At 37.1% G+C, this 24,095-nt stretch overlaps 1 protein-coding gene across 1 annotated transcript in view; it reads left to right on the top strand.

Annotated features, from left to right (window-relative positions):
- Positions 1-1,132: 1,132 nt before the first annotated feature.
- Positions 1,133-24,095, top strand: part of gfra4b (GDNF family receptor alpha 4b) — a 117,672-nt gene continuing 94,709 nt past the window's right edge. The window contains exon 1 of the mRNA XM_089134782.1: positions 1,133-1,258. The gene's annotated coding sequence lies outside the window, so the exon portion shown is untranslated. The remainder of the gene's footprint in view (positions 1,259-24,095) is intronic.

The raw sequence follows: 24,095 nt of genomic DNA on the forward strand, positions 1-24,095 counted from the left end.
ACCAGTGGCTGAAAAGATTCCTGGTACTTTAAAGACAAGAGATTGCATATCTCGAAAAGGATACAAAGCACTATGTTGAAGCAAGAGTTCTCTCAGATATGAAGGACATTCGAAATAGGGACATTTGGAAATAAAAAGAAACCAATGAATGATCTCTTCTTGATTTCAGTGATTCAATGATTCACACATTACACAATGATGTGTCTTAAAAGTACACTTCAGAACAAATCTAAAGTTAAAAACAACATTAAGTGGCTTCATTAGTGTTCAAACGATTGTTACAGAATGTTCTAATGTTACAAAAGATTTCAATACAGTTATTTTGAAATTCCTGTTCATCAAAGAATCCTTGTTTCACCATTTCCCATAGGCAGCAAAAGCTAGTAGTTCACTTATAAAAAAAAACTTTTGCTGATAATTTACTCACCCCCATGTCATCCAACATGTCCACATCTTTCTTTCTTCAGTCAAAAAGAAATTAAGGTTTTTGATGAAAATATACCAGGATTTTCTCCATATAATGGACTTCATTGGGAACCAAACGGTTCAAGGTCTAAATGAGAGTTTCAGTGCAAACTGTTCAAAGGGCTTTAAACGACACCAGACGATGAATAAGGGTCTTATCTAGGACCTTTCGAATCATGACTCGAAAAAATATTTGTATAGATAGCTGCAACATAGACTTAAAATACTCTGTCATTAATTGTCATATAAATAAAATCAAGATTATAAACTATAAAGGGTCTTCTTTTTGTGTACACTCTTATTAATATCAAAACTTTGTGTATTTGTAAAATAAATAAAATAAACAGGTTGGGCTTTCAGCTCACTCTGTCTCCACAAAAATATTTCTGAAACGCGTCCGAAAAAAGAGCTGTAACTCATTAAATACTTGTCACAGAGACACGAAAGATCTCTCTTTATGAAGCTGAAATTCTGCTCTTTTAAATGAAGTCATTTATATAAAAAGCAACTATTCTCAGTTGATGTAATCTGTATGAAGAGAGAGAGATGTCAGTATTTTCCCTTTCACCTCATTACAGCGAATGACGTGCTAATGTGACCCCGCCCACTGAGAGCGCGTGCTATTCAAACACTAATGTGAAGCAAGCCATGAAAACGCCCGCATCGATAAAAACATACAGTTTATTACAGATCTAACCTTGTCCTAACCTTTCGTCTTGCTGCGCAGTGAGGAGATCCTGGAAAAATGTTACCTTACAGTTTCGTTTTGAGGAGCACGGATTCAGCTGATGCAGTAAGTCATTTATTATATGTGCTTTGTTCTAATCGCGTTATTGAATAGTGTCTGTAAACTCAACAAAGACGCATTTAAATATCAAATGCGCGTCTTATAGGAAGGAATTCACAGACGCGCGCGCCGTGCGTTAATTTACTTTCGCTTACATTGGAACAAGAATCTCATGTGGCATCCTTACATTAGTGAGATAACATTAGTTATGTATAAACAAAAAGAGTGTTTAAATGTGATTCGGGTGTGTGAACGAACGTTCATTTAGTTAGACTGTTAGAGTTAGTTTCTTCCCATATTATTTTCTTTTCAAGATGTTTTAAACTCTAATTCTGAACCAATTCTACATGGCCCATTTGACCAGGATTTTTTTCCAGGTATGACTAAAAATGAGTTTTTGACTTTCATTTATTATTTGATTTTATACACACACACACACACACACACACACACACACACACACACACACACACACACACACACACACACATATATATATATATATATATATGAAGAGTTCAGATGCAAAAGCCTCTAAGTGCCATTTGAAATTCTACTAGAATGGTCATTTTTATCAAGCTTGTATATATTATATAAGTTCAGTAATTTCACTTAAATTGCAATGAAGACTACCTATTAATTGTCATTTAAGTGAAATTACTGAACTTAAATATACAAACGTGATAAAAATGATCAGAAGAATTTCAAATGGCACTTAGAGGCTTTTGCATCTGAACTTCACATATATATATATATATATATATATATATATATATATATATGTGTCTTTGTCTCTCTCAGGTGAGAGTTATATTATTAATGAATGGGTTGGCCTGTTCACGACCATTCGCATATTTCCTTGGCAAAAAAAAAAAAAATGTTTTTCACAATATAACCCAATTCACAGTTTTATGTGAACGATAAGGAGAATGATTTTTTTTAGATCATTGTGAAGAAAAAACCCTAGGCAACAACATCCATTAGTCAAAAGTCTTGTGGACGCATATTTCGTTTGTGTTCTGTGGCCTTATTTCAGAAACTTTCATTTTTAGTTTTTACAATAACCACACATAGCCTAAACAATATTCTCTCAAAAATACAAACATGTACAAACATGTTGCCCATACATCGCCCTGTTTCTGCTAAATATAGTGTAATTTCACCTGTGCCATTAATATGTTTATGAGCAGCTGAAAAAAAAACACAGATGTCAGGGCATGTCAGAACCTCTCAATGACCCCAAATACACCTTGGTCCCCAGGGGGTTAATAATAGATGACATCATCATATTAGAATGTTTTCTGAAGGATCATCGAAGACGTAATGATGCTGAAAATTCAGCCTTTTAAATTGTTATAATATTTCCCCATATCACTGTTTTACTTTTTTGCAAATGCCTCGCACAGGAATTGAATGAGAAATATTGTGATGTGTTTGTTCCCAGAAGAAAACTCAAGGCGACAATCGAGGCATTTGAGGGTTTCAGAAACAGCACTTACTAATATAGAAAATCCCTTTGGAGTGATTTTGTACTTTGCAGACCTTTTTCATTCTCAAACAGCAACATTACACACTAAAGATATAACAGTAGTTAAATGGTGATGCAGGAAGTGTTCCTTCACAGTCACAGTAGTTGGCAGTCCTGTGCTGATGCATAGTCTTTTGAAATGACTGGAACAAAGAAGGCAGTGGTCAGTGATGTGTCTGGCTTATATAGGGTCTAGTTGGCTTTAGTTTGTAGTCTGGGATGATGCCGGCAGCGGTCTGTGAAGTGTTCATCACTGTATGGCTTGTGTAGGCTGTAGTTTGCAGTTGTCGCTCAGCAACAGATGAGGTGGGAGTGGGATACGAAGCTGGACCGAATCAAACTCTCATTCACTTCTGGCTCAGATCTGTTATCTAACGCCCACTGTTCACGATCCAATCAATTCAATCAAGTCTCTTGTTGAATATTCTGTTTCGCTTGGAAATACAGCACGTTATGAAAGTCAAATTGGGTTGTGAATGCCGCTTCATGTTGACTTTAAAGTAGCCGGGTTAAGTTGTCAGCTAAAGTCTTATGTGTGATTAGGTGAAATCAGGTAGTATTGGCATTGCCATGATCCAATCATTTCCTGCTGTCTGTCATTCCAATTGTATCAGTTCTGCAGCAGTCTTGAGTTCTTTGCAAATCTCTGATGGCAGATCTGTAGTGAGTAAGCGCTGCCGTCCTATTGCCAAGCTGATGAATTTGCCACACAATTCTCTTTTTGATGTCGAGTGAGGACGATCTGCCATGTTGGAGAAAGTATGAAAATCCTGGCAATCCCATTTTATACCTCTTTTCATAATCCTCCAGATTTGAATACTCTCATCCTCTGTTTATGAAATTCACCTCGTAGCTCTCGCACTTGCTCTCTTCTCTTCACGGATGATGTTATTGACAATTTCGACGTGTCTCCCTCATCAGACACATCTGCCAAAATAATTAAACACTTAGTGATGCAGACACTAAATAAAGCATAAACGCAAATGTTCTCGAAGCAAAACTAAACATAATGACAGATAGGGAGTCTTCTTGCTTTGAAGATCGCAAATGAACTATTGCTGTGTTTTAATGGTGCTTGCTATTAGGAAAGCATTTCTATTACTGTTGCTCATCTGGAACAAGTCTATGTCTTTAAGTGTTGCACTTCAGCAGGTAACTTGATGCACTTGTGTCACACATGAATTATACAAATCCGGCAGCTTTTTGAAGTGAAGGGTGCTATTACATGGATGAATTATGCATTCTGAATTATAATGTAAACCTGATGGACAATAAAATGGCTGAAAGAAAAAAAAAGAAACTACATGATAAAAACAAACTATAAAAAAGAAAAGAAAAAGAATGCATCTACATAGTATAGTATAGTATAGTATAGTATATAGACTGAATGAATGATTCAATTACGCCCTCATAAATACTTCACTTGTTTCGTTACTGGATGAATCAGCATTTTTTTTTTAACAAATCTCTTGAATAATTCAATGACAAATCATTTTTTTTAACAGCGACATGTAATCATTATTTGAAGCATTACGTTACTTTCAATCATTGTCATTTTGAAATGAGATTGCGTATGTTTTTTAGGGCTGTGACTATTAATTGCGATTAATCGCATCCAAAATAAAAGTTTGTGTTTACATAAAATATGTGTGTGTGTGGTGTGTATAATTTATTTGTATAGATAAATACACACATATGCATGTATATATTTAAGAAAAAATGTGTTATTAATATGTCAAATATTTATATTTATGTATAATATTAATTTTGTATAAATATATATTAAGTATATGCAAATATTTCTTAAATATATACATGCATGTGTGTGTATTTATATTGACCATTTTGCAAGATGTACACAACACTGGTCCAGAAACACTTCTTGTTTCAGTTTGTAACTGTTTTCTTTATTTCACATGTAAAGAAAACATCTTAAAGATGTTTGTTTAACTTTTTGATTCAGTTTTTTATGTTTTGTTGGTTGTACTTTATCCCAGCTTTCATGTAGTGTTAAAAAACTAAAAACAGGAAGTGCTTCTGGACCAGTGTTGTTTACATCTCGCAAAATGGTCCATATACAAAATAATTTTACAGACTACACACGTCACACATATATTATGTAAACACAAACTTTTATTTTGGAGGCGATTAATCGCAATTAATCGATTCACAGCCCTAGTTTTAATCAAGATATTTTCGATATTTTAGCGATTAATCGTGCAGCTCTATTAAATACTGTGTACTCACATAAAAAAAAATTGTTATATATATATAATGCACTAGTTCATGTTGTTTGGCTAAACACTTTGCTGCTATTGAGGTGGGACAAAGCATGTATATGTATGTACACAATAAGAGTATTGTATCAAACGATTAATTTAAATGTTAGTAAACGGTAGTTAAAGACACTTAATATAAAGTGGGACTGAGAACAACTTGAATTGACAAACACATTAAAAATGATCCGGCTGCAAGAGAAGCATATGGCAAAAAGAAAACAGAGGTGGTGAATCTTGTTTTGTAGTTGTTCCATTTTTGCTATGCATTTAATGTTTTAATGAATGCATTTTTGATATATTAATTTAAAATTCTAAGCTGACTTGCATATCAGACTGATCTCACGAAGTAGCGTGTGTATGACACGCCAATTCGTATTTCCATTTTTGGCGTGCTATCAAGACGCATAATCGCCGTTCAGCGTGTTTATGAACGCCGTTGACTTAACGTCATATAAATATGACTTACCTCAACCCCGTCCCTAAACCTAACAGTCACTGGGGTTAATGGCATTTATGACTGTTCCCTTACCATCCTAGGAAAAAAAAAGATATGACTTACCTCAACCCCATCCCTAAACTTAACCGTCACTGGCCTGGGGTTAATGGCAATTATGACTGGAGATTTGACTGCGTGTACGGAGACGCGGAATGACGCGGACGTTAATGGCGTACGCATACACACGGATACACACGGATAGCTCAAAATGCGTAGAGATAACACGCCACCTGACTCGAAAGTGGCGTATATGTTTACGCAAAAGCCATGATGTCATGTTGTGCATATGATTCTTTTTGCATCAATATAAAACATGAACGATTGTGATGACATGATTTAATCTGTTTTTGATCAATTTACTACTTTTGAAACAAACTTTTGTATTTCATTTTTTGTGTAATTGAAATGCAAAAAAAAAAGGCATTATTCCTTAGCATCGTAACTCTATACTTTCACTTCTACACATAACCGATCAGCAAACATCTAATAACATACCAAACAATCATAGCATTAATTTGATAATACTAAAAACACCCTGAACGCGTTAGCAAATGGTGATGGTGTGTTTTGTGCTGTTCTAATCTTGTGATATCAAATACATCTCTCATACCAGGCCAGTGATTATTTTTGTGCACACTACATGTCTTGCCCCCTTTTACATTGTGTTTCCTTTTAATTTTTTATGGGAAGATGTGAGGCGGATTGAGCTAATATGACAAAAAGTTTGTTTTCGAATGCTCTTGAAAGCCCATTGTATCTGCAAACAATCTCTGTTTGTGTGTCTGGACCCGTATCTGCCTCTGCTCCTCTGGATGTTGTTTTATTGAATGAGGCTGTAATACAAGTTGGACATCCTGTGAGGATGAAAGGGAGGGGAATTACAGGGCAGAAGGGAAGGACACCTGGGGTTGTGCCTGTGAGGAATAACCACTGGATGCAGCTGGCAGCACAAAGCCAGCTGGGTCCTGACATCTCAGGACAGCAATAGCCCTGTGGAGCGCGTCCGAGTCTACTTTGAAAAAATGGCCCGCTGTGAGAAATGCCACACAACAAGCCGAGTTCCTTCTTCACAGAGTAGGACGGGTCAGAGAGCGTACCCCTGGAGGGAAAGGGCTTATGTCGACGGCGAGGAGGAGGGCAACGCTCAAATGAAAGACAGAGAGAAAGAAGTCTTTATTCGGACGAACCCCAGGCCAGAAGAACCGCATTTAGATTTTGAAAAGTGATTTGAAAGAAGTGATGCATTTCAAACTCAAGCAGAGTGGCTGAAATAGCGCTTGTGTGTTTAAAAAAACGAACAAATCGAATCTTTCGGTATTTGCATCAGACCAAGACCAGGGACCGCAAAAGCCTGTAACTAATGAATATACATCGTTTACACTTCAAGATAATGCTAATGAGTGCTCCCCTTTTAGTGCATAATTAACTTGGATGCAGCATGCTCTTATTTACACATTTGTCATGCTTCAGTGCATTAACACAAATCCATGTGCTCATATTTCCTTGAACAACAACAACATAAATAGCACCTGTTGCTCATGGGAAACATGTAAAGGAGTAATACAGGCGCAAACTGGTGCAAGAACATGAACGATATTGAATGGAAATGGTATTTCAGGTATTTTAAATATTTTATCGGTAACACTTTACAATACAGGTGCACTAATGCATTAATTCATGCTTAACTAATGCACCAATAATCATGAGTTAGTGTATAACTCATGAAGAACTAAACTATTAATTAATGATTACTGCATCAGCAACTAATAAAGAGTCTATATGATTAATAGATTAAGTAATACATGAATTGCTATTAATTCAATGTGTCATTGTGTATTAATTCCTTAATAACATATTTTATGGACTAATAGTGTAAAATAATGTGTTAATTACTACAATTAGTCAAAGCTATGCACTTCAACTTCCAGTTGTCTGCTTTAATTAATCATTAGCTAATAATTTGCAAAGGTATCATTGTGTTATGACTTTACTTGTTGGGGCACATCATTATTAACTAGTCATTTAGTAATTGTAATAATTTGCACATGAATTTGCATTAACAATAAAGTAAGTAATCATGTATTAATGCATATTAGTGTACCTGTCATATTATCTGGAAGTTGAAATACAAGGCTTTGGCTCATTCTGGTAATTAACATATTAATTGACACTATTAGTTAAAAAAATAGTTATTATGGAATTAATCCACAATTACATATTTAATTAATAACAATTCATGTATGAACTAATACATTAACCTTACAGACTCTTAATTAGTTCCTAATGTGGTAATCATTAATGGATAGCTTAGACAATCATTGGTTACACATTAATTCAGTATTATCTGTGCATTAGTTAAGCATGAATTAATGCTTATTAATGCACCCGTATTGTAAAGTGTTACCCAAATGTATTTTTTTGTAGGGTTTGCTGCATTTTTTTATTTATTTGTTTATTTTTGCTGAGCATTTTATCTATGGCTGTTTACATTCAAATTTTGAATTAAATTTATGTGCCAAATTGGAATATTGAATAAAGCACCGTCTCTGCTCTTCGCGGATGATGTTGTCGTGTTGGCCCCTTCATGCCAGGACCTTCAACATGCACTGGGACGGTTTGCAACCGAGTGTGAAGCGGCTGGGATGAAAATAAGCACCTCCAAATCCGAGGCCATGGTCCTCAGCCGAAAAAGGGTGGCTTGCCCACTTCAGGTTGGTGGAGAGATCCTTCCTCAAGTGGAGGAGTTTAAGTATCTTGGGGTTTTGTTCACGAGTGAGGGAAGGATGGAACGGGAGATTGACAGACGGATCGGTGCAGCTTCAGCAGTAATGCGGTCGATGTACCGATCTGTTGTGGTGAAGAAGGAGCTGAGCCGTAAGGCAAAGCTCTCGATTTACCAGTCAATCTACGTTCCTACTCTCACCTATGGTCATGAGCTTTGGGTCATGACCGAAAGGACAAGATCCCGGATACAGGCGGCTGAATGAGCTTTCTCCGCAGGGTGGCTGGGCGATCCCTTAGAGATAGGGTGAGAAGCTCGGTCACTCGGGAGGAGCTCAGAGTAGAGCCGCTGCTCCTCCACATCGAGAGGGGTCAGCTGAGGTGGCTCGGGCATCTGTTCCGGATGCCTCCTGGACGCCTTCCTGGGGAGGTGTTCCGGGCACGTCCCACTGGGCGGAGGCCCCGGGGAAGACCTAGGACACGCTGGAGAGACTATGTCTCCCGGCTGGCCTGGGAACGCCTCGGTATCCCCCCAGAAGAGCTGGAGGAAGTGTCTAGGGAGAGGGAAGTCTGGGCATCTCTGCTTAGACTGCTGCCCCCGCGACCCGGCCCCGGATGAGCGGAAGAAGATGTGTGTGGCACCGTTATCATACAGTAAGCCGACGGGAACAAAATCGTCACTTCCTGATAAACTGGTGCTAAATATTACTAAGAAAAAATGAGCCCTATCTCATGAAAGTTCGTATCTATTGCACAAATGTCATTCTTGTGCCATTTAAACGCCAAAAACAGTTTTTGCGTGTATATGGTACGCATTTTTCGCATGCATATGATATGCACTTTATGGCGTGTAAAACGCACGAACTCCCCATCCCCATCCCCCTCCCCCCTAAATCTACCCCAGGGTTTTTTAATGCGTAGCATATGCACGCAAAAATCTTTTTCAAAAAAATGTTTGCCGTATAAATGCCACGAGAAATGACATTCATGGTATAGATACGCATTTTCATGAGACTGTGTTGGAGAAAATGGAAGTTGCTGCAGTAGGAGAAGCCACTGTATAGAATAATTTTGTATGTAATTAATGAATTCGTCTTAGACGTCTTAGACGAAACGCAATAAAGTTATCTTGCTTTTAAAGACGGTGTCGTTTAGGAATGCTGTTGTGTAAAGCCCAGAACACACCAAGTCGACAGTCGGCCATTGGGCAGTTTTTGTGCGTGGGCTGACTAAGTTTCCTCGGTGTGTTCTGCATAGTTCCGTGCCGTCGGCTGAAAATAGTCCTCGTTGGCTTTGTTTCGCCCGATTCAACATGTTGACCGTCGGGGAAAGAGATAACTCTGATTGGCTGTTCGGCTTAGTGAAAGAGTCAGTGCACGAGAATAAAAGCCAAACAGCAAGCAAAGAAGTCAAAACGGTTTAAGATAGAAGGCTGTTCTTATGTTATGTCATCTTACCTGAGTGTTTCTTGGCGAATATTTCAATATTAACATGAGCGGAGTGGAATATAGACTGCGTTTAGCAAGATTGATATTCAAAATGGTAAGCACGCGCTGTTTTGTTTACGTTATGTGTTTCTGCAACCGGCAGCGTCGGTTTTCCTTTTTGAATGACGAATCTAGACTAATATAGAATCTAGACTAATAGAATATAGACTAATATATGTGCAGAAATAGACAGTTGGCTCATTAAACGCATGCGCAGAACACGCATTCTAGCTGACAGTCGCCTGTAGTTCTCTCGGTGTGTTCAAGTGCAGCTTTTTACCCCGTCGAGAGCGGACGAGAGGCGACAACACAGTCGGCTTTCATCAGCGCTAGTTCGTCAGCGTCGGCTTGGTGTGTTCCGGGCTAAGAGAGTTCTGGCAGGGAATTATCCTGAACCAATTTGATGATAAAACTTGGCACAGGCATTTCAGAACAACCAAAACAGTATTTCAGATGTTGTGCAACGAGATCGGTCTACTGGTTATGTCGTTCCATAGTGTAAAGATATGATTTTTTTTCATGTGCATTGAGGAATTTATTCGGTAAATGTGTTTCCATAGTAATTTTTTTTTTTTTATGCGCATTTTTTAAATTTATGCACATTTTGGGATTTTCATCCAGCATTTTCTTTAATGCGAATTATGAAAATGTGCAAAAAATAAGTTGATGGAAATGTCACGGGTAACGATTATGGAGGTGGAACCTTTGCGGCGGAACTTTTGATTCTGGTCGGAGTTTCTTTATTGTTTAGTTTTCACATCAATATGCTGTAAAAAGATTAGTTATTTGTAGGTTTACTGTACTGCCCTCCACAGTTACAGTGTGTATCAGTGCAATGCCAGTCACAAAAGTTACATTTGGACTGTGCGGTGTATAGATTCAGAATATGCCGATGTATTCATTTACTACAAGTATGCTGCTAGTACAGGCTCACATTTCTTTTCCTGTTGGTTCTTTGCAGTGTTGGGACATATGCTAGCAAAAGTAACCAGTTGATTTGCCAAATCACTTCCATTTGTTTTATTAATAAAAGATTTTGGAAGTAAATTCTTTATGGGTCATCATAAATACTTCGCCTTAAAGCTACACTGTGTGATTTTTACCCCCATCTAGCTGTGAAAAGGTATATGACCATCCAGTGAATATTAGTTTCTGTTCCTCTCAATTCCGATTTCGTTTTAACTCCTACGGTGGCCAATGTAGTCCAAGATTAACATGGCTTCCAGTTCGACCTCGTCCATGAGTGTTAACCGAAACGTAAACGTGAAAGGCGAAGCTTGAATTAACGGGTATGTTCCTCTTTGGCTAATGTACTTTCAAGATGGAGGGGCAACATGGCGGCCGACATTAGAACCCCTTTCCCGTATGTATTTTCAATGGCATATTATACACTCACGAGAATACTTTATTACTTGAACGAAGTAAATATACATTAATGAGCACATATATTTTTTGAAAGAACTGAGTGTTTTTAGCCAAGAATAAACTAAAAGAGTTACACAGTCAGTGTAGCTTTAAAAGTACCAAATAGTAACACACCCATAGGCTAATCGATTTAGCATCGCATTGCAGCCCTCTGAATTGTAATTGTATCGAATCGTGAGGTGCCTCTACCAACTACTGGCCTGGCATGAATAATACAATGTTTTTAGTCGTGTTTGTGGATCCTCGTGAATGTGGTTTGTTTTGACAACGCTGTTGCGTGTATGAGAAAAATGCAAGTACATCGCTTTAGTACATCGTTGTCGTGTAAACGTACCCTTAGGTTTAAGCTGAGACATCCGTGTCTTTAACCTCTACGTGTTCTGCTACTTGGTGATCTAAGATTTCTTGGCGTTATTATTGTAGTTGGGTTTACATACGTACATGTTTATGCAGACGCTGCACAATGAAAAACTAATTAGCAAGCTCCTTAGCTTGGAACCGTTTCTCAAGTTGAAGTATGAAGCACATGGAAACCATCAGCAGTGAGCTGTCCAAATCTGTTAGCGCTGTGAAAGCCATGAGCGCCCAGGAGGGAGATTGTAAACCAGAGTGACTGACTGCTCCTGTCCCGTGGAGCTGATGGAAAGCTCATTTGCACAACTACCCAGACTTTGCTGACATAAACACAGAGACTAGTGCCACAGAATTGGCCCATGAATGTCATGCGATTGAGACACTGTCTCACGTTCCTTCTGAATGGCTTAATTTTCTCGAAAGTTCAACAAACCATTCTTGAAATGTTCTTCCAATGGCGGACATTTGTCATAAAAATCCCAGCTGGGAGATCACAAGCTTTTCCACGGTTCACAGAAGGTACACATCTTTTTTTTTTTTTTTTACTGTGAAATATTTTATTAATTCAAGCCAATTCAGTTTCTAACTAATGGATATAGGCATCACACTGTTCTGTTTTCTTCTTTACGTTTGAATAGAGACCCATGGAGGTTAGGAGGCGATTGTATTCCATTTGCAGTATTTTGGGACACAGCAAGGCTTTGGGTTTTTTTTAGCACAGTAAATGGATTGCTGGCCTCCCTCTCATTCATTATTCTGTTCTCTCAACAGTGGCTGGAGACCTTTGGAATATGTTGACATTTGCGGAAGTTGTCCAACCCTATCCAATTTTGAATCCCAGACAATCAAAATAAAGCTGTGTTTTTCTCGAAAGAACTGGAGTGTGCCCGCACAGATGATTTCATCCACACGGGCCGGGCCATAGCTGTCCCAATGAGACTCATGAAGTGTGAAAAGGCGGCTGGTCATTCAGTGTGAACTTATCTGGCTTTCTAATTCATCATCAACAGGTTCCTTGTTAAATGAAGCTAATCTTTTTTTCCTGCTTGGCATTTTGAAGTTGGGCGATGTAAAAGGAGGAACACTGAACAATTACGTTTAACTGATTCTGGGAGTCTATTTAGTAGGTCGGCGAGATATTCCACAAAGATAAGATATAACTCTCTTCTTGTCCTCAGGCAATCCTTTTACTGGGTTTTATGTTGAACAAAAGGTCATTCATGAAGCAATCATTTCAGAAATGTTTGGCCCACCGCAAAATTAACATGGAGCTCCAAAGCGGCAGTCCTTTGACTCTACGTTTTTGACTTCCTGTTCAGAGGACACCAATGAACCAATGAAAATGGCATGACCAGTTCAGTAGATGTCACTCTTGACTGACGAACAATAAGCTGATGTTAGCAACTTAATCCTCTCTTCATCTGAGGCTGACTACAAATATCTGATGCTGAAATATATTATAGATTTTTACATTTTCTGTGGAAAATTTGTGTTTTTTCCTCTACGCAAAACTCACGATCACGATGCTAAGATGGCAGTTGGTTATTTACTGCAAGTCTACAGTAGTTGTTCACCATCATTAGTATTACTTGACTTTGTTGATCTATATGGCGAATACAGAGTCATGTTTTGTTTGTTAGTTAGTTCAGTATGGATGGAATGTACATCTGAACCTGTTTGGTCTCATTAAATTGGCTCTTTGAAAAAAGGCAGTCGATTAAAGCCCACCCTGATAATAGCACAAAAGCAGCCGTTTTTTCTTTGAAATGAATATCTTTGTATGCCGTGCTTAATTTCCACTAATGAATTACTATTGTGAGCTCACTTCAATGAAATGCACTGGCACTTTCCTATAAAGTCACCTTAATTAAGGATGCTTTGTGCTCTGTGACGTCCTGCTAACCACAGAGCGCACCTGATAAAGGACTATACATTAAAAAAATGACTTAAAAGGTTTTAGATATTTTTAGAAGCTTTGGGGTTTTATTATTCACCAACCTAAAGGCACATTCATTAGCTTCCTTCCTCTGTAAAACATGGGTATTGATTGATGTCGGAGCCATTTATGGTCAAAGCGATTGCTATGTTCTTAAGAGTAATTGCTGCAGTCAATAATGTGAATAATGTTTGGACCTGATACTGATTACAGGGTTAAGTTAAGGACTTGTGTGATTTGTAAACTTTGACCAACGTCGACTTTAGGTCAGGCAAAATTCAGTAAATAAGAACTTCTTTTCAATTCATGTGTGTAAATTTGAATTTAAAATTTTAAGGTAACCAGGCTAAGTTAAACCAACAATTTTTTTGTTCATTGTTAATTCATTTTATCAACCTTATTGTATAGTGTTATTAATTTACTGTGGATTTAGGCATACATTGATCATAAAGTTTGCCCGGATGTTCAATAATGATATGAAATTGTAGTGACATACAAAAAAATATATGACCAAATAAGTTATAACAACATATATTTTTACATTACTTTAACTCACCAAAATAAGTTAAACAAACTTTTTTGTAAGTTATGCAAGATTCAACTTTTTTTTAAGTCAGTTTAATGTAATTTAAGTACAAATTATTTAGATAGCAAAGTTGATTGTACTTAAAGCTACACTGTGTGATTTTTACCCCCATCTAGCGAGGTAAAAGCGGTATATGACCATCCAGTGAATATTAGTTTCTGTTCCTCTCAATTCCGATTTTACTCCTACGGTGGCCAATGTAGTCCAAGATTAACATGGCTTCCAGTTCGACCTTGTCCATGAGTGTTAACTCAAACGTAAACGTGAAAGGCGAAGCTTGAATTAACGGGTATGTCCCTCTTTGACTAATGTACTTTCAAGATGGAGGGGCAACATGGCGACCGACATTAGATCCCCTTTCCCGTATGCATTTTCAATGGAATATTATACACTCACGAGAATACTCTATTACTCGAACGAAGTAAATATACATTAATGAGCACATATATTTTTTGAAAGAACTGTTTTTAGCTAAGAATAAACTAAAAGAGTTACACAGTGTAGCTTTAAATTTAAGGCAGTGTTTGTTTTTAGTCTAATCAGTGTAAAAAAATATTGTTGGTTTAACTTAAAAAAGTAAGTAACCTGGTTGCCTTAAAATTTTAAGTTCATTGAAATGGAAAAAGTGAGTTAAAACAATGAAGGAGAATGATTTAATCATCAGAAACTCAAAATTATATGTTATCTGAACTAAATAAATTATTTAAGTTGATTTGACAAAAGAATAAATGTTGTGATTACTAATCATGAAAAGATTTTTTTACAGTGTACAAATTACACAGAAATGTTTTTTTTTTTTTTTCAATTTCAATCCATTTTAATCCCTGAAATACAAATCTACATGTACATCCTTTCTGTCAGGAATTTAAGTGGAATTTAAAAGGAATTCTTCCTTCATTACTGAATAAAATCCTGTTGGAATCGGTCAGATTTCACGGCTGCTTTGCATTCGGAGAATGACCCACAAGACTCCTCTTGTCCCAGCTCCACAAGAACAACCATTTTGTCATCCTTATGGGAGTTTCTCTTTCCTGTCTCACTAATGGACATACCTTGGGGAGACTTTAGATCCCCTTGAGGTGTTTTTAAGATCAATGGTGAGACTCCACTTGTATTTATTAAGAGAAGGATCAGATATCTCATTAGCATACATGTTTTCAGAAGAGGCTGGTGTGTTTCTGCTACAGATTGGCTCTGCCCTGCAGTGAAACTAATCACATCATTACATTTTCCACTTTGAACCGCTCTTTCCTCTTCGATTTCAATTGATTACACATCAAAACGTCACACAGCAGATCGGCTTTCACATGCCGTCTGTTCTGCTGAAATATTTGCTGAAAATTCTGCAAGGATGTTTTCTCTTTCTACAGTGAATCCTTCAGGATTGCTGAAGAAATGAGATGATTGATATTTGCGCTGTGTTGCTGGAAGCGTCTTTCCATTCCTAACAGTACAGCACATGCCACAAACTTATAGATGTGTACATTCACTTACTCACTTGGGGCTCTGATTTGGACTCCAATAAAGGCCTGTCACACATGCTTTCTGTATTAAACACTCACACGAGAGAGCTGTCGGCTCGCATGTCAAACCCGTTCATTCTCATATGCACATGCATGTGGTGAGTGACATTTCTATTGTCTTCTTTCTTTACTTAAAAACAATCACATGCGATCAAACCGACAATTATGCAGAGTGACCTTTGGGAAAGTGGAATGACAGTTTGATATTGTATTCATATATTCATGTTTTAATAATCAAGATCACATCCCAATGGGCCACGTTGATTGAATTAAATGGGATGTAAATAAGATTTATTTGATGGAAAACTACATTCTGTGTGCATCTAATGCCTGCTAACATAATCTAGATAGAAGACTGCTAAAAGATGTCCAGTGCTCACTTCGTTTATTAGGAGTCTATAAATTCTGCAATGCAATTATAATAAACCAGCATTGGTTTGTGTTCACATTCATAAAAAAAATGGTCAATATGAACAAGATTGATGTTCAAATTAAATTTCCTTTGCATGATTAATAGAAAATGAGAATGGGGATGGTTGTAGCTTTTTACATTAACTTCTGTAATAGTTTTTTTTCCCCCTACATTACTTAACATCATTTTCCCTCTTCCTCTGCTATAAATTTCAGTGTATAAAGATTGCTGTTGATGCAGCTTACCACTACAGAACAAGACAGTACATAGAGTAGGCAGGTGTGTTGTAACAGTTTTGTGCATCGTTTTATTTTGGTAGATTGTTCGAATTTATTTATTTTTTTATCCCAATTGACCAGCATCAACGTTTTAACTTCACGTTACAGAAACTACATTATTTGTGGTTTATTTTATTGTTTTTTCCCCCAAAAAAAGGTCAGACTTTATATTTACTTTGAAGTTCAAAATAGATTTTGACTCCTTTTGAGTTGCAGACTTTTGAATTTCACTTTTTATGTACACATTGGACCCAAAGTATAAAATATAAAAAAGATAATTTGATAAAATCATCTTTTTGTCTACATAGACACATTCATTATACCCAAATTTAGGGCTGTCAAACGATTAATCGTGATTAATCGCATCCAAAATAAAAGTTTGTGTTTACATGATATATGTGGGTGCACTGTGTACAATTATTTTGTGTGTATGTGTATATGTGTATATATATATATATATATATACACAGTATATATATATATATATATATATATATATATATATATACACAGTATATATATATATATATATATATATATATATAAATACACACACATGCATGTATATTTAAGAAAAAAATATTTATATATAAAATATTTATATTTATATATAAATCTCTATATATAAATGCAGTATACACACGAAAATATTTCTTAAATATATACAAGCATGTGTGTGTATACACATGCTTGTATATATTTAAGAAATATTTTCATATCAGTAAGAGAAAAACACCAATAGAAGACAAACACTGGACTGCAGCTGGTTAGTGGGAAACTATATTTATTTATTATCCAGAATGTATACTTGAAAAGAAAATATATTTATAGGAACATCTCAGCAGGTTCAATAGAGAGAACATGATTCATTGTTTTAATCTATTGACATAGCCTATAGAAGGTTTGTGCGTGACGCACAGTGAGTAGCAAAAAGACTGAGCGGCTATATTTGTTTTCAGCGTGAATGCCGGCGAAAAACAATCACAACTCATATAAAGCGGGAAAGAAGTTTGCGATTAACTGTACAACTACCGACAAAACTGACAAAAAATCGGAGGTGAATTTTTACAGACTGCTATAAAAAGAGGAGCAAATGGATCGCTGCAGTTCACAGAAACAACTCGACTCCAGTAAGTGAAAGGTGGATTTGCAGTTATCATTTTGTGTCAATATGCTGAATTTATGTGTAAAACCATACTCATATATTTTGTATTGTTATATATATTAACAAATCATCAATTAAATATTAATCATTGCACATTCTGTTTTTTTTAATTGAATGTTTTTTAAAGCTACAATACCTAAGATTTTATGCCGCTAGAGGGCGCTACATTCAAAACAACAACAACGGCTTTGCTTGATGACGCCGTGGAGGAACGCGGAATGATGGGAACTGTTGTTTTCAACTCCACCGTGGATAAATCAGTCAGACGGGAATCGAAAGTTCGATTTCTATAACTGTTGCGTTTAATGACATGCTTGTTTTTCATTAAACTGAAATAACCGCAAGAAAAGTAAGGTTTAAAAGTAAATTAGTTTAGGGGAGAGCCGGGACAGTTGAAACACTTTTCAGATAAACGTCGTTTTCTAAGATACAGCCAACCGTTCACATTCCGAGAAGTATTCGCGGTGAATTTGACCTTACGATTCACATCATATGCATAGACAACAAGACATTCTAACAATAACACTAATTTTTTTGCATGGTTTACTGACATGAAATTTGAATACACAACACGATGTTACTCACCTGTCAAGTAAAACACATGCAAGATCGGCGTCTCTTTCTAGTTAATGTTAAGAGTTTTTCACAAAGTTCTCTCTATTTAGGAAATGCCACACCGATGTTGAGCTGGTTTTATTTCTCTCGTCCCAAATTCTTCTTGGGTCGTTTGGTTGACCCGTTCGTTGATGTTTGCGTTCATGAGACTTGTCTTTGTAGACAGAACCAGGTGCAATCGCTAAAGAATAATTGTGCTCCATTTCATAACAAATGCGCGAAACAAGCTGACGTTTGTTGCTTGATAGACGCTAACACACAACTACAACTTCCGCATTTGTCCAGGACTACACGCAGTACGAGCGGAAACCGAGGTAACGCGGATATGACGCGATTTACTGGCGACTCCCAGCTCAAACGCCCCGTTTCCTTGGTTAAAATCTCAAATTTCTCGCGATTTAAACATTGATTGAAACATTTGGAATATTGTAAGTTATCATCTTAACTAAATATATAACACTGACCTTGTTATTTTGGGATATTTTAATGCAAAAATCTTAGGTATTCCACCTTTAATAAACACTGACCAAAAAAAAAAAAACTTATCACCCGAATTTAGACCTACCTGTTGTATTTATGTAAAGCTTTCCTTTAGCCTATGTTTAGGTCTATATTGCTTCAGGCAAACATAAATGTCAGGCAACATAATTCCTGGCTGCATGTCAATATCCATGGATCACTGGATCTTTAGTAAGTTGTAAGGAACACTATATTGAGTCCAACATTTAGATTAAATTGATAAAATTGTTCGTTTTAGTCGCATTTTCGCAGTGTCCTCTATTAAGTCCAGTCACGCAGCAAATCTTTTGGCCCTCAGTCAGGCTGAGGGGGGTTGTTCCGGCGGGAAAGTGACATTCCCTCTGTTACCATAAAACGGATGTAATAATCTGCATTCTCATGTCTGTAGGTGCGCTGAACACTGTAGTTGTGCAAGTAGTCAATTTCCAGGATATCTTCTATAATGTGAGGCATTAAACACGCGGGAGTCTGATGTCTATTAACCCTCAACCCTTAGGGCATAAGAACTCTATCCCAACCTCAACAGGAACTAGGGCTTCACAATTTAAGCCAAATTTTATATGAATATATCAATTAGAAGAATGGGAAGATTGTTGGGGCATGTTGTGTCCCAAATGAATATTAAAGTGACCCAAACTTATAGCAGATACAGAGCAGCATTTAATGCAAAAAAAGAAAATGTAAATTGCAAAATATGATTTTCTTTGATGACTTCTTAGACATCAAATCTGTCGACTCCGTCTGGCACAGTAGGATATCTGTGTTCAGACTTCAGATTTAGTCTAGATGTACACTTTTCTCCCTGTGGGCTCATTCAAAACATCTAAGAAAATCAACTGCACAATCTATATGGATTCCCAGATCTTACAGAAAGTTGGCAGGGACATGAGCTGGAGACATGATTAAAGCTGCTGTCTGTGGTCACACTCAGAGAGCCACACAGGCTGAACAGACAAATACCTCAGGAAACATCGAGCGTTCATTTCACATAAACCCGTTTAGTGTGACACTGGATAAAGCGACAGATGATTCTGTTTAATTCGGCAGACGTTCTTTGACACTTTAGTGAGTTGTGTTGGTCAGGGCTGTTGGAAATGCGGCTTTTTTTTCATGCGACCTCAATGACACTGACATTTCCTTCACTTTGTGAAAGGTTTCTTCTCTCTCCAGAGAGAAGATATAAAATAAACCCCCTTACTTAGCAGGCTGTGGTTCATAAGCAGCTGCACGCTCTACTGGCTGAGGCAATAGTGACTGGTTGCTTTCTGTTGGTTGAACAACCCCTCAGGGACAAATGGGTCTTGTGCAGGTCACTTTTCCCCAACCAACTGTTCAACTTGAGGGCCATATGGACGTTTTAGATTGAGAACCTTAAATTGCCCATGTGTTGGCTTCATGTAGTGTTGACTTTGGGGGTCAACACTGCTCCAGGTACTCCTGTCACTTGTGATTGTTATTACACCCTCATGTTGTTCCGTTACCTTTTTTTTTTCCTGTGGAACTCAAAGGGAGATGTTTGTCCAAATGTTCATGCTGCTCTTTTACAATTAAAGGTGAAAGTGGACTAAGGCTTGTCAAACTCAAACTAGCATAAAAAACCTAGCATAAATTGAAACATGACCCTTAATGCCTGGTTCAGATTACACGATTTTGTTGCTTCACAACATCACGACAAAAAGACTAGCGATTAGTAGGGCTGGGTATTGAGACAAATTTCACAATTCGATTTCGATTCACAAGCTTGCAATTCGATTCGATTTCGAATCGATTACGATTCGATTAGATTCAATATCGATTATTTTGGATATCAGTTACAATAAATGGCAAATTTTCTCAAGGAAATCAAATCTCTTAACTAATGCTGTAAACTATGGGGGTCTAGTTTTAGCCTACTAGGCTTCATTAGCCTAATATGAAGGTAATAATGAACTGTTTTGTAGCTATACAAACACTTAAATTACACTTTTTTTATTTTTATATGAAGATTATATGAAATATAAACATTTAAATGGTGGCTGTCATTAACTTGCCAGATTTATTCAAATATGCATTAAATATGGGTTTCCTGAGGTAAATATTTATGACGATGACATTGATTACAAGCTGTTTAAATGACGTCTTTCCACGGTTGAAACGCTGATTGAGCGAATCAATGTGACATGATACGGATTTCGATAAGTTGTAATCTTTTAACACACTTTCAGATGCTCATTCATGTTTATTTCGCGCTGTGACTGGTATTATTAAGCCGGAAGAGAGATCAGCACTGCTGCTTCTCTTGAGCCACAGCGCCAAAATGTTATTTATGTTTTTGAATTTCTAAAGAAATTGGACGTAATTTGAAAATTGAGACTTTGTTTCACATCAATAGTAACAAAGGACAAAGATTATTGTGATTTTTTTTTGGATGCGCGCAGCTACGATACAATGTCCCATTCATTCAAATGAAACAGGATGACTAATCGATTCTTGAGATTTAAGAATCGATATCGGTTCGTAAAAATGAGAATCGATTAATATCGAGAAATCGATATTTATTACCCAGCCCTAGCGACTAGCATGTTTATTTTTTTTAACGGTCCATTTTACATGTTTGAGGTTGACCAATAGGAGCACAGAAGCTTTTCCGTACACAATTTTCAAAAATGGCGAAACGAAAGAGAGACGATGGTGCTAATGTTAAAACTAAAAGTAAAAATATATAAGAAAACAATATTTTACCTCAAGTTCTCTTTGGAGGATTGACAAGCCCATACTGTCCTCTTCGAGCAATCCTGGAATGTGTCCATTGTCGGGGTTTCCTTAACTTTTTTTAAACTTTTTTCTGTCCGCTTCATCCATTGTTTGTTTACGTTCATTTCTGGAAGTCATTCGCTACTAGTTTCGCCTTCTCGATGACATCACGCGAGCCGTTAAAGACGGGATGCGATGACTGGTCAGGAAGCAACATGTAGTCTGACTTGTCCGTACAAGTCGCGTACTCTGACACAGTGACTATCGTAACAGACAAAAAAAATCGTGTAATCTAAACAAGACACACTACAGTTCAAGTCTTCTGAAGAAATACAATAGTTTTGTGTGAGGAACAAACCAAGGAATTAAGTCTTTACTTGCTGAAAATTCTTACGTTGTTCTTCTCAAGTCTCATTTGCACAACATCAGTTTCAAGACACTCAAAGCAGTATCTTTTGGCTTTTTTTGGGTGTGGCACATCTTTTGAATTTCACAACATCTGAATTTATGCAATTGCATATGATATATCATGGAAATATCGTATGGAAGGATGGAAAGGTGTATCGCCAAACATTCGTGCCAAACTGAAGAGTGATATCTTCTTGTGGTGCGTAGATACAAAAGGAAATCAAAAATAAGAAAATACGAGATCCGCACAGGAATATAGACCAAAAAGCCCACAGGAATTTATTGTCCAGAGGACATAAATAAGTGCAAAGTGCAAAAAGTTTTCTGGTTCAACCCTTCATCGGTGACATGTGAAATATCATATGGGACATTTTTCAACTTTTTAACAATCTATATGTGTTTTTTGTTGAGAATCATATTAGATAGACCAGCCATTTATGAGAATATTGAGCTAAATTTTATTCAAGTTAATTTACTTGCTACAAATGTGGATGTTGACTGAGGGTTTTCATTTTACGGCAACTGTTCATCTGAAGATTGCCAGAAACAAACTATATTGGCGTCATTGGTTAATAATTCCATCATCACCAGCTGAGTCTGTTTCATACGTTTTTTTTTCTTTCAACCTGACCATTAGACCATCCCAGAGCAAACACCCAAAGCCTGAACACGTGGGGCATCTGTCTGTTTGGGAGTTTGTCTGTTTGAACGTCTGGGTCTCGGGTTTTTGTGAGCTGTAGGCTTGATCCAGCAGGCCTTCAAAGCCACGGCTCTGTGGTAAGTGTTGGCAGAGTTGTGTTTTGCACTGCTTGTACCCTATCTCAAGCTCACTGCAATGCACACACTCAGGAAACCACTGAATTATAGATGTGGAAACAGGAAATTCATTCCTCCCGTAGCCACTGTCACATTTAGACCTTTGACCTAATCAATTAGCCGGGCTAAAGGCAGGGTTCCTCTGTCGCACAAACATCATTTTGGAGAAACGACTGGTCACATTTAGTAAAGTGAAAAACAAAATACCAGCTAATTTAAATTGCTTGAACCCCAAATGGATGGGTTAGATCTGAATCGCTGTAATTTCTTCAACGTAGATGTTGAACATTGCATGCTTGCATTTTTAATTGAGCATTTCACGAGCACAGCTATATCAATAAATTAACAGTTAATGTAATTCCTAGAGATTTGCAGGGCGCATTTACACACGTGGAAGCAGAACTTTTCTTTAAAAGGCATTTAATAGGAAGGTTGGGAGAATCAATAAGCTCTGAATTTCCTATCTGATTTGTTTTTGTGCCACTAAAAAGAGAAGCCTGTCATTCTACAGTCCAGCTAATTTAAAATATGTTATAATATACTTATGTTGTTCCAAACCTGAAATGACTTTGCCTTCTGTGAAACACAAAATGGTAAATCAAGCTTATAAAGAATGTAAATCACCATGAAAGTATCATAAATCTAGTCGACACAACTTGTGCACTATATTCTATATAAGTCACTGATAAATATCCTGTTAAATGTATGGTTAAAAAACTGGCAGCTGATTGCCAGACATTCACGGTATAAAAAATACAGTAACAATGTTTCCAGTTTTACAGGATGCATGCATATTATTAGGGCCTGAGCACCAATGGTGAGAGGACCCTATTGTTTTTGCTCTGTTTATTATTATTTTTCTTCTCTTAAAAGAATTGCTTTTTAGAGGGCCTAAACATGCCCCAAAACTCAGGAAACTTTGCACACGCTTCAGAAGTGGTGAAAATGAACTTGTTATATGGTTTTCATTATTGGGTGGGGCAAATTTACCTACCCAATACCTACAAAAAAGTCTCTTGGAGCATAGCCCCAAACACAACAGGAAGTCAGCTATTTTAAACTTCCTCCTAGATTTTGTGCATTTTTTTGTAATTTCCTGATGTTGTACTTTAACGAACTCCTCCTACAGTTTTGATCTGATCCTCTTCAAATTTGATGAGTGTAATCTTAAGGCCTTTGCGACGTTAAATTGCGAAGATCTTGAGTTTTCGTTAAAGGGTGTGCCCTTGGCGGCCTGACAAATGTACACCCAATTTTAGCCTTTTGGTGATTTGTGTATGAATATGCCATATAGTTCAATATTGCTTGCAGTTCCGATGTTTCTAGGCAACCACAGACAGCCTGCAGTAACTCAGGCATACAATGTCCGACCTGCCCCAAACTTCACATATTTGATAAGAGTCCTGTCCTGAACACATGACCATGCTCATATTTGGTTTTAGCAATAGCGCCACCTGCTGGTAGCAGGAAGTGTGCAAATACAAATCATTTGACATAGTCCTCCTGTATTTATTGTCATTACATACTGCCCACCGTGCTCTGTTTTCCTAAAACCGCCGAGT

Source organism: Pimephales promelas, chromosome 9 (assembly GCF_988280905.1).
Source record: "Pimephales promelas chromosome 9, fPimPro1.hap1.1, whole genome shotgun sequence".
NCBI lineage: Eukaryota > Metazoa > Chordata > Actinopteri > Cypriniformes > Leuciscidae > Pimephales > Pimephales promelas.